Source organism: Nomascus leucogenys, chromosome 4 (genome assembly GCF_006542625.1).
Source record: "Nomascus leucogenys isolate Asia chromosome 4, Asia_NLE_v1, whole genome shotgun sequence".
Lineage (NCBI taxonomy): Eukaryota > Metazoa > Chordata > Mammalia > Primates > Hylobatidae > Nomascus > Nomascus leucogenys.
Genome location: NC_044384.1, coordinates 55,451,111 through 55,463,607, shown reverse-complemented (window position 1 = coordinate 55,463,607; position 12,497 = coordinate 55,451,111). Strand labels below are relative to the sequence as shown.

Below are 12,497 nucleotides of genomic sequence, written 5' to 3'. Positions count from 1 at the left end.
CAATCAATTGATTGAGGAAGGAAATTCTGACACATGCTAGAACATGGATGAACCTGGAATACATCATGCTAAGTGAAATAAATCACTCACAAAAGGACAAATATTATATGATTCCACTTAGATGAGACAGCTAAAATAGTCAAAGTCATACAGACAAAACAGAATGGTGGTTGTCAGTGGCTGGAGAAGGGAGGAAGAAATAGGGAGTAATGTTTAACGGGAACAGAGTTTCAGTTTGGGATGCAGGAAGAGGTTCTGGGGATGGACAGTGGTGATAGCTGTACTACAATGTGAATGTACGCAATGCCACTGAATAATACACTTAACAATGGCTAAAACAGGCCAGGTGTGATGGCTCACGCCTGTAATCCCCCGCTGCTTTGGGAGGCTGAGGCAGGAGGATAGCCTGAGGCCAGGAGTTTAAGACCAGTCTGGGCAACACAGCAAGACCCCAGTCTCTACAAAAAAAAAAAAAAAATTAATTACCAAGTGTCATGGTGTGCACTTATAGATCCAGCTACTTGGGAGGCTGAAGCAGGAGGACTACTTGAGCCCGGGAGTTCAAGGCTGCAGTGAGCTATGACCATGCCACTGCACTCCAGCTCTGGGCAACAGAATGAAACACTTTTTAAAAAAAAAAAACCAACCAACCAACCAACCAACAACAACAAAAAAACCTAAAAGGGCAAATTTGATGTTACGTACATTTTATCACACACAAAAAATCAGGAAGCATCTAAAATATGACTGGCACAATTGCCAAATGGCACTTGTACTTTTTTTTTCTTTTTTTTTGAGACAAGGTCTGTCACTAAGGCTGGAGTGCAGTGGCACAATCTCAGCTCACTGCAACCTTCACCTCCTGGGCTCAAGTGATCCTCCCACCTCAGCCTCCCAAGTAGCTGGGACTACAGGCACATGCCACCATGCCCAGCTAATTTTCGTATTTTTTGTAGAGTCGGGGTTTCGTTGTGTTGCCCAGGCTGGTCTCAAACTCCTGGGTTCAAGCGATCTGTCCACCTCAGCCTCCCAAAGTGCTGAGATTACAGGCGTGAGCCACTGCATCCAGCCAGCATTTGTACTCTTTTTATTTTTGAGATGGAGTTTCACTCGTTTCCCATGCTGGAGTGCAATGGCGCCCTCTCGGTTCACCACAACCTCTGCCTCCCAGGTTCAAGTGATTCTCCTGCCTCAGCCTCCCGAGTAGCAGGGATTACAAGCATGTGCCACCATGCCTGGCTATTTTATATTTTTAGTAGAGATGGGGTTTCTCCATGTTGGTCAGGCTGGTCTCGAACTCCTGACCTCAGGTGATCAGCCCACCTCGGCCTCCCACAGTGCTGAGATTACAGGCGTGAGCCACCACACCTGGCCCTATACTCCTAATAAAGACAAAGGGAGACTATTCAAAAATTATTAAAAATATATGTTGCAATTAGTTTTTAAACTCTCAGATACTGATTTTATGAATGCTGTTACATTAATATTTAAAATACATTGTATGCTAGAAATTTGAATGAGAAAAATTAAATGTCTATGAACAAAAACATCTTATAAACTAAATCTTAAAAACATAAAAACCAGTACTGTGCTTAGCCCTGCGTTCCAAAGTAGTTAGCTGCCTTTTTTTTGAAACAGGGTCTCAGTCAATTGCCCAGGATGGAGTGCAGTGGCACAATCATGGCTCACTGCAGCCTCAAACTCCTGGACTCAAGCAATCCTCCCATTTTGGCCTCCTGAGTAGCTGGGACCACAGGTGCACACCACCATACCCGGCTAATTTTTGTATCTTTTATAGAGATGCGGTCTGGCTATGTTGCCCAGGCTGGTCTCAAACTCCTGGCCTCAAGGAATCATCCTGCCTTGCCTTCCAATGTGCTGGAATTACAGGTATGAGCCACCTCGCCCAGCCTGTAGTTAGCTGCTTAATGGTGTGTTTTTTCCTGACGTTATGTTCTTTTAATACCAGCAAGGTATTAAAGATTAAAGTCACTACATAAAAACATGGCAATGGCAAAAAAAATACTTATTTGCTCTAACTATGATTAGTTGCTAGCAATCAGTAATTTCTCTGATGCAATCATATACCTACATGTATGTACGTGTGTATACATTATGCACATATGTGCATAGATACACATATTATGTATACAGAAAACCCTGACATTTGTGATGACATAAACAAATGCATTTTTTGCTTGTTTTAGAAACTGAACATTGGTAAACAAATTCATATTTAATCTAACTCTGATTCTAGAGCTGAAGCAACTGAAAAGCCCAAAGGCCAAGTTAATTGCCAAGTGTTAACAGTAGAGTCACAGCTAGAACGTAGAAGGGGTGAAATAATGCAACATATTCTATTTTATTTTTATTTATTATTTTTTGAGATGGAGTCTCGCTCTGTCACCTAGGCTGGAGTGCAGTGGCACGATCTCTGCTCATTGCAAGCTCCGCCTCCCGGGTTCACATCATTCTCCTGCTCAGCCTCCCAAGTAGCTGGGATTAAAGGTGCCCACCACCACACCCGGCTAATTTTTTTGTATTTTTTTAGTAGAGCCGGGGTTTCACTGTGTTAGCTAGGATGGTCTCCATCTCCTGACCTCGTGATCGGCCCGCCTCAGCCTCCCAAATTGCTGGGATTACGGGCGTGAGCCACCGCACCTGGCATTGCTATGTATTTTATAAAATTCAATTCAGCTGCAAAAGTTAAAGGCCATTGATTCTCATTAGTGTTCCTGTGTAAGCACTGAGGAAGTTGAATCAATTATGTTTTGGGTGTCTCATTTTAAAAAGCTTTATTTATTAACTGAAAAGAATACCTAAAACACGGCAATTTAAGGAAAACGGAGCAAATTATAAAGCCTATTTTGGGAAGCACTAACCTGTATTGTTTTAAGTTATAAGACAAAATTTTAATCACTTAATTTTTAATTCAGTGAAACTTTTTCTCTAACTTCCTCAATAAGTCTTTGTGCCCTAATAAAAAGCATTCATCTCCCAGAGGAGAAATGATGGAGAATTGACCACAATTATGTGTCATCTGATGGTTTATAAAGCATTGAAATCATAAAGTGTTTATACCAAATTATTATTTACTTTATATTTGATAAATTTACATTACCTTCTCTTATTCCCATCCATTCCACACCCACACTGACTTGGATGCCATACAGACATAATAAAAAGCCAACCATATCACCGGGTATTTATTTTACCCATGTTCGATTGGAAATTTTAATGTTTCTTAAAATTAGTAAAAATTAAATAAGCTTCATAGCTTTGCTTAATGAAGTTGTTTAAAATAACTTTAGGTGCTATAATTTTAGCTGCTTTAACAATTAAGCACTAACCCCCAGATGCACCCCTGATTTGAACTTCAATTTGACAGATTCTGAAAACTATTAACTACTGTTTCAAAACAGAGCAGGTGCGAAGAGCAGAGAACCATACAAATTTAACAAATCAAGTTTAGTAATAAAAATCCTAGCAAGGAGGCTGATTGTTACCTTTTAATGATAAAATTCCCTAAATTTTAGAAAAATGCATTAAAATTTTCCCATTTCAATTATTTCACATTTGAAAATTATCTTTCAAACTCAATTAAACTCATGTATAATAATACTGACCATTTATGCATCACAGAAATACCTCTTTAAAGAAAAACTTTAAACACAAAGTAAAAACATGTGGTTACTTTCCATTGTCACATGATAGGAAATTGTACAGTTAAAGACTGCTTTCACTATACAGTAATTTCCTACTTGCAGGCTGATAAATAAAAGTAAAGTGAGCGACCTAGTTTATCTTCCTAGTAATAGCATTAAAACTATTTCTTATACTAGCCCACCTCACACAGCCCCCTTAATACTGACAGTACAGACACAGCATTAGTGGCAGAGGCTATGTGAGGAAAAACATTTCTAGGGACCAAGAACATCACATAAGATACTTATATGACACCACGATCATAAATATACATATACTATACAGATTACCTGACAATGTCTTTTCTTAAACTTCATGAATTGTTAGTATAAGCTGGTGACTGCAGTGTTAAAACCTGTCCTCTTTCTAGGAAATTCAGAGAACTTGCTAGGTCATCAAAAAAGCTCTGATTGCCAAAGTTCAGACTCAGCTTGGAAGAAGTGACAAGGTTCTGAAGGATATCAAATTTCTCACACGCACTTGATACATTCTCTTTTCTCCACTAAGTTATTCGTTTGGCTGATTTCTACTTTCTGCCTACTACTTTTCTCAATGAATACATATAATGTATAAAAGCTCAGCTTCCAGTAATGTCAAGAGGTAAGAAACTGACACAGTTCCAACTTAAAAATATTATGATCAGCTATACAGATGTATCTCTGAGTAAAATAAAGCCACAAGGAGAAAATTTGTAATGTATTAATATTTAACCGGCATTGCGCCATGTTATTACTCAAAAAAGACTGGCTGTATTCTTCAACCTAATTGTTGGTTCCAAAACAGTATCATTTCCCCTTGTTTTGAGGAAATGATGGGGAGAATTTTTTTTTTTTTTTTTTTTTTTTTTGAGAGGGAGTTTCGCTCTTGTCGCCCAGGCTGCAGTGCAACGGCATGATCTCCATTCACAGTAATCTCCGCCTCCTGGGTTCAAGGGATTCTCCAGCCTCAGCCTCCCAAGTGGCTGGAATTACAGGCGCCCACCACCACGCCCGGGCTAATTTTTGTATTTTTAGTAGAGACAGGGTTTCATCATTTTGGCCAGGCTGCTCTCGAACTCCTGACCTCAAGTGATCCGCCCGCCTCGGCCTCCCAAAGTGCTGGGATTACAGGCTTGAGCCATGGCACCCGGCCAGGAATACTTTTATAGAAATAATACCTGTGGCTCACACCTGTAATCCCAGCACTTTGGGAGGCCGAGGCAAGTGGATCATAAGGTCAGGAGTTTGAGACCAGCCTGAACAACATGGTGAAACCTCGTCTATACTAAAAATACAAAAATTAGCCAGGCATGGTGGCATGTGCCTGTAATCCCAGCTACTTGGGAGGCTGAGGCAGGAGAATCACTACAACCCGGGAGGCAGAGGTTGCGGTGAGCCGAGATCGTGCCACTGCACTCCAGCCTGGGCAACAGAGCGAGACTCTGTCTCAATTAAAAAAAAAAAAAAAAAAGAGAGAGAGAGAAATCATACCTGACTGCTCTGAATCAAAGTCGGCTAGAATAATACATGCAAAAACAAGCAGCCTCCAGAGAGAAGAATTAGCCACCCACCATAAGTTTCTGCTGATTCACAACGAGATATTTAAGCAAGTGTCATTTTCATAAACAACCTTCACAAAATACTACACTGAGATAACAAATGTTTCAGATTAACGTACTCAAACTTTGGCAGTTAACTTCTATTTTGACTATCTGTTGCTCAATGCTGGAGAAGAATTACACTGCCTGGGAGAAATGAAAAAGAATAGTTAAATTTTAAGAAAGGAATGTTAGACAGTTTTCTCCTCTTTTCCCCCTATAAATTGTAGACAAAGCCCACCTAGTGGTTTAGAATTAGGGAATTAAAAGGTGGATTTTGTTACTATGCTGTAATTAAGAATTTTTCACAATTCCAGCTTGGGGGAGGGGAGGGAGGGGGTGGTTCAGAATTTATACCTATCAAACTGCAAAAAATTCATTGTATCGGGGTTAAACTGCAAATACTTCTACCCCTCAAAACCAATCTGCAAATTATTTCCCAAATGCTGAGTGAAGAGGTGAGGAGGTTCCAAACTCCAAATCCAGAATGCACCTATTACAGGGCAAAGAATGAAGTTTTCAGGGAAAACACATCACCGATTTTAAAGCTGATTTAATTATATTATTAACTATTCACAGACACCTAATAGCCACATTTGCAACATTCAAGCAACCTTATTTAAGCTAACAATATCACACTGCCCACAGTTCCATTTCACAATACCATCTGCCTAAAAACGACAACTTGAACTGAAAACTAATACTAAATCAGGATAACCCTTTTCAATGCCTCCTGCCAATCATTAGGGCAGCAGGATAAGTGAATTGTTAAAGTCTATTGTGCAGCTGCGCTCTCATTCAGTTTCGGAATCTCCTTTGGATATTCGTTCATGCTTGTAGAACCGACCACGCGGCACATTGGGAAACGGTCACATGAACAATGCGTGACTTCCATTGTGCATCAATCCTCCTCTTGTTAGGAGGAAATTAAAAAGTCACATGGACACACGAAAGTACTAAGAAGGCACGCAGCTGAAGATCTGGTGGGGGATGCATGCGGCACCAGCATGGTCGTGGCACCCGAGTGGAAGTGCAACAAACGCCAACATCTTGTTACTTTTAACGCCTAACTTCCTGCAGCGCTGGAACAGCCAGCGGCCGCCGGGAAGCCGAGCTCGGCTGCAGCCCTGCGTCGCCGCACCACGACCCGACCATCCTCTGAGACGCCCGGGACAGGAGCGCCCACCCCCAACCAGGCGCGGACAGACCTCCCGAGCGCAGCCCGGCGGGAACCCGTCAGCGCGGGAACCGGCCTCGAACTCCAGGCGTGGACAGCCGCGAGAAACTGACCTACGCGGTCACCCGGGCTCCCAGAGCTCCCGTGGCGGCGGCCACGACCGCAGGCTTCCCGTCCGCCCGCCCCACGTCGAGGAAGTGGTCGTCACCGACTCCGGCTGGCACTCCCCGAGGACGCTCGAGCCCGCGTAACGTCTGTCGCCGGGACCCGGCTCCGGGACCAGGGCGGAGCGCGAGGTGGCGCCGCCCCTCCCCACAGCCCGCCCCTGGAACGCGCATCCTCCTGGCGAGCTGGCATCCCTCCCGACACGTGACCGCAGCGGGGACACGCCCGTTCCCCGCCCACTCCCCGCCCCTGCCTGGCCCGCCCACGCCCCCGGCCCGCTCCTGTCTCGCCTAGGCCGCCGGCGCTGGTTCCAGGTTTTGCCAATTACTAGGGAGGCGCAAAGCCTTCGCGCTCCTCCCACCACACCCCGAGGGAAGAAGTGGCAGGCCTTACCCGGAGACTACAAGGAACAGCCCGTGAGAGCCAGTGGAAGACTCCCGTCCCCAGGCAAAATATAAGTCCTGGGTTAATAGTCTGGAAGTCTGTCATTAAGCAATACGTTATCCAGCTGCCCAGATTTTTTTCTTTTTTGCTTTGGCTGCAGCTCGACCCGTGGGAACTTAATTGGCAATGTAAATTAGACAATTTACAAAAAATACCTCCTTTTGCTTTCACCTGTGAAAGGAAGCGCTTAAAATGCCATACAGGTGTAACCATTATAGAATAGATACGCGTGAGACAAGGATTTACAAAATTTCCTCACCTCCTCTCCTCCAGATTCCATGCACAAGGCGTCTAGCTAGAGGAGTTAGCAAATAGTCTATAACGTGAAGGTTCAAACTCTAGTATAATTCCACCGTTTTTGTTTTTTTCTTTTTTTGAGGCAAGGTCTCACTGTCTCCCAAGCTGGAGTGTAGTGGTGCGATTTCGGCTCATTGCAGCATCGTCTTCTGGGTTCAAGCGATCCTCCGACCTCAGCTGGCCTACAGGCGGGTAATCAAGGGACTGGGACTACAGGCGCGCCCTGCCGCGCCCGGACAATTTTTGTATTTTTAGTAGAGACAGACTCTCCCTATGTTGCCCAGGTCGGTCTCCAACTCCTGGGCCTCCCAAAGTGTTGGGATTACAGGCGTAAGCCACCCCTGCAGGCCACAGCTTTGCTTTTTAAAAGCATTTCTGCATAACTAAAAAGACAGGAAATTATGAGCATACCAAAACTGATTTCTGCGTTCCTGAATTTTCTAAATGTATTTAATGAACATGTTCTTTTGCAATGAAAAAGTAATAGTTATCATTTTTAAAGGGACTGTAGTTTTTCCATCAAGTCTAGAAGCATATATTGAGAACCTATCATAGGCCCATTTGGTCATTGTGATATGTGTGAAACAGCATGTGGCAGATCTTTTGAAATGATGTTTTTGGATACCACAAGCAATCCTGCTGGTGTATCTCAGGCAGGCATCATCTTTTATTAACAAAGCAGGCACTTTACTAGCACAATACTTCAACTGCGAAATGTGTGGTAACTAAAGCAGCTGTATTTGGAAAAGAAGAAACCTCAGGGCTTACTATCTAAGGATATTGAACCATCTTTTTTTTTTTTTTTTTTTTTTGAGATGGAGTTTTACTCTTGTGCAGTGGTGCAATCTCGGCTCACTGCAACCTCTGCCTCCCAGGTTCAAGCGATTCTCCTGCCTCAGCCTCCTAAGTAGCTGGGACTATAGGCGCGTGCCACCATACCCGGCTAACTTTTGTATTTGTAGTAGAGATAGGGTTTCACTATATTTGTCAGTCTGATCTCAAACTCCTGATCTCAGGTGATCCACCCGCTTCAGCCTCCGAAGGTGCTGGGACTACAGGTGTGAGCCACCACACTCGGCCTTGAACCATCTTCATAGCCAAAATAAAACTACTGAAATAATGACAATAATAATTGGCTACAGAAATAATTTTCCATGATTCCATGAAAGGCTTCATTCTCTCTGTGATGATTTAATTACCTAAATTCACAACTTACACTTTGCAACTCCCTTCTACAGTTTGTAAATGAAAAACAGATTGCAATCAATAGGAGGATGAAGTATTAATCACTACAGTTATCAATAAGAGAAGTCCCAATCTTGATAGCATTACTATTTGTACTGTATTTTTAAAGGACTTTATTTGGTATTTCCATAAAATATGCAGAAAAGATATCTCATGGGCATTTATATTATTGACGGCTAGTACAGGTAAACTCACCATGATGGCATAACAGAATTCATTATTCTAGAACACTGTGTCTAATGGAATTTTCTGCGATGATAGAAATGTTCTATAATTCTACCTTGTCCAGTACAGTAGCCACTAGCCACATGTGGCTATTGAGCACTTGAAGTGTGGCCAGTGTGACTGAAGGTTTCAAGTTTTATTTAATTTAAATAGCCACATGTGCATAGCAGTTACCATATTGGGCAGTGCAGTTCTAGAATAACAAAACTATCACTAGATTGTCCCCGTCATATCATACTCTATTTTAAGAATCATTTGGCAGAAGTAGAACCTCTGGAACTAGTTAATAAATATTTTCCTTCATATTCCTTTCTGAGCTTTAAGTGGATAGATATTTTAACTTTACAGATGCGGCATATTAAAGTAACTATTAATATAATCCCTACATATATAAGTAGGAATTGCAATGGAAGCTCTGACTGGTTGTGAAATGGATTTGGGAGTATCTAACCCCTGGCCCTGCCATTCCCGGGCCTGCCTGACCCACACTGAAAAGTGAACCGGGTAACTTTAGACCAGGTTGGGCTTCATCAGAATTGCTCACTGCCTGGTTCAGACTGGATTCACCTTGGACTCTTTTGTTTCAGGAAACTTAGGAGCCCAAATCTCTCTACCGTCATCCCCCTCCCCGCATTCCAATGACCTCCTTCAGAATGTGATCCTCTTTAGATTGTAGTACCTAATATCTGTGTCCTTGCAGTTTTGTCTTAAGCCTGAGACACCCCAGAATGCACTTAGTGCATTGCATGTTTTAAAAACACTCCCCTGGTGCCAGGGTGACTTTGAAGTGCTGCAGGAACACGCTAAAAGCTTAAGTCTCATTAAAAGGAGGATTTTATGGACTGAGACTTTGGGGAGGGCTTTGGGTAATTACTGCCTGGAATACTGAAAAGTAGGTCAGATGTCACCAGGCGAATGCAGATAAACCATTGAGTTGAGGGAAATGAATCATTCCCTTATACCTACATATGAAAGACTTTGTAGTTACTATTAACTCCAGACCATCAAAGCTATGAGGTCATTGGGAGTTTTTCTCTCTTAAAAGTGGTCTAAATTTGTTATTTGTCATTTGTGCCATTACACTTAGTTTATTTAATAACAGGAATGAATTGGTATATTTTCAGATATTAAATTCTTTTGATCTAGACTTAATTTTGTACTCTCTTTTCCTGCAGGTATGACACACAGATGTCTAAGCAACTGCCTTCCAGCAGTGATTGATTTTGCTGGTTCCCCACACAAAAAGTTTGGAAGAGACCCTTATGTCTTCTGTAGAGTTTCTTGGTTGTAAGCAGCAAGCACTGGTGCTGGCTAACTTAAGCAAATAAAGAATATATCACGCAGACATCAAAGAAACAGCTGGAAATCTGGCTTGGCAAAGGCTGGATTAGGGCACTTCTGGGGATGTGGGTAGTAGGAATAGTCTATAGTTTTTCCTCGGTGCGAACACTGGGAAAGAATATGTTCCAATTATTTTCATTTTCCTATCTTTTTATTTTTCTTCAGAAGGAGCAGAGTTGAGAGATAGTCTTTCATAGCTTTTCCCATAAGGTATGTTCTCCTTGGGCAACATTTTCAACTCAACCTTTAGCCCTTAGCTTGCTTTTTCTTTTTTTTCTTTTTTTTTTTATTTATTTTTGAGACAGGGGTCTTGCTCTGTCACCCAGGCTAGAGTACAGTGGCATGATCATGGCTCACTGCAGCCTCAACCTCCCAGGCTCAAGCGATTCTCCCACCTCAGCCTCCCAAGTAGCTGGGACTACTGGCGTGAGCCACCATGCCCAGCTAAGTTTTGTTTATTTTTTATAGAGACAGGGTCACACTATGTTGCCCAGGGTGGTCTCAAACTCTGGTTTGAGCAATCTGCCCACCTTGGCCTCCCAAAGTGTTGGGATTACAGGCATGAACCACCTCACCTGGCTTTTCTTTATTCATCATGAATATACCCTGCTTAGCCTGGTCAACATGGAGAAACCCTGTCTCTACAAAACAAAAATTAGCCGGGCATGGTGGTGTGGCCTGTAGTCCCAGCTACTCAGGAGGCTGAGGTGGGAGGATCACTTGAACCTGGCAGGTGGAGGCTGCAGTGAACTGAGATCACATCACTGCACTCCAGCCTGGAAGACAGACAGAGACCCTGCCTCAAAAACAAACAAACAAAAAAGAATATATTCTGCTTTTCTATCCCTAATTGTCTGCTCAAGCAGTGTGCCTGACAGTCACATGACCCCTTCTAGGAAGCTTGGAAAGTGTGCCCTGCCTATTGCCCCTTTTTGAGGACTTCATTATGCAACCTACAATTCTTGGCTCGGCTGAAGGAGCAACAGCAGGGCCTCCTAAATGGCACCTTTCTATTAGGCTTACCAAAGGCCTGGTAGATGTGCTCTGCCCAACAGGAAATCTCTATACTGAGTAGCATTGAACCATCTAGATTTCTCTCTTGGGTAGGTTTAACCGTGACGCATGCAAAGGACAGTCCTTAGTCAAGGTAGATGCAGAAAGGCTCACAGAGGGAAGTGCGAGCAGAGAGTAAGCAGAAGCCATGGGACAGCCTAAAGGAGAATAGAGAAAAGATGACCAGGAGCGGCAGAAGCAAGAGCAGAGAGAGAATAATTGAGACCCTAGAGTGTGGAAACACTAGGGTAGGGAGCAAAGGATGGCGCCCCCTGCTGAGAGGTCCAGAATGGCAGGCTGCAGTTACATCTTCAACAACCTTCTGCAGCAGCGTGATGTCTCTGCTTTTATGTCTCTGTATTGTTGCAATAAATTCTTACTCTTTATCTGATGTAACCTGAGTGTTTTTCTATTCCTTGAGCCCAGAAAGAGCCTAATACACCATTACTACCCCCTTTCCTGTTCTCATCTCTCCCACTTTAATCTGTAACCAACAACCTTGTGGATACCTCCTTTCCTTTCAACAGCCATCTCTTCAGAGTCTCATGCTGTTCTTCGCTCTTCTGACTCTTCTAAAATGCATCTCTTTTCCAGATCCATACTAACCACCGCTATCTATGTCAGTCACCTGTCAGCACCTAATACAGGTCAAAGGCCCCATTCTCAATGAGTTACAATAGAAGGTGATTTTACTTCATTCACTGAAGTCACAAAGATCAAGGTTGGGAATCTCATGGGGCGGCAGTCTCTGGGCCTAAATTGGAAGTATGAACCAAATCACTGACTCTTGGTGTTAGATTTGGTAGAGTTGTCAGAAATCATCTAGTTCAACCTCAAGCCTAAAGCCAGACTGTCCTCAACCACATTAGGAAGAGGTTTTCCCCCCGTCTGTGGCTGGGAACTTTCCAGACTGGCAGGTCACTACTTCACAGTGCAGCCCAACCATTTTTTTTCCAACATTAAGAACGCGGGGCCAGGCATGGTGGCTTACGCCTATAATTCCAGCACTTTGCGAGGTCCAGGCGGACAGATTGTTTGAGCCCAGGAGTTCAAGACGAGACTGGGCAACATGACAAAACCTTGTCTCTACAAAAAATACCAAAAAAAAAAAAAAAAAAAAAAAAAGGCTGGGCGTGGTGGCACACACCTGTAGTCTGAGGCTGAGACCGGAGGATCCCTGGAGCCCAGAAGGTTGAGGCTGCACTGAGCCATGATCATGCCATTGCACTCCAGCAACAGAGTTAGAGGCTGTCTCAAAAAAACAAAAAA

At 43.2% G+C, this 12,497-nt stretch overlaps 1 protein-coding gene across 1 annotated transcript in view; it reads right to left on the bottom strand.

Moving 5' to 3' along the window:
* The window catches only part of OSBPL1A (oxysterol binding protein like 1A), a 239,526-nt gene extending 232,727 nt beyond the window's left edge, over positions 1-6,799 (bottom strand). The window contains exon 1 of the mRNA XM_012506331.2: positions 6,572-6,799. The gene's annotated coding sequence lies outside the window, so the exon portion shown is untranslated. The remainder of the gene's footprint in view (positions 1-6,571) is intronic.
* Positions 6,800-12,497: the final 5,698 nt, after the last annotated feature.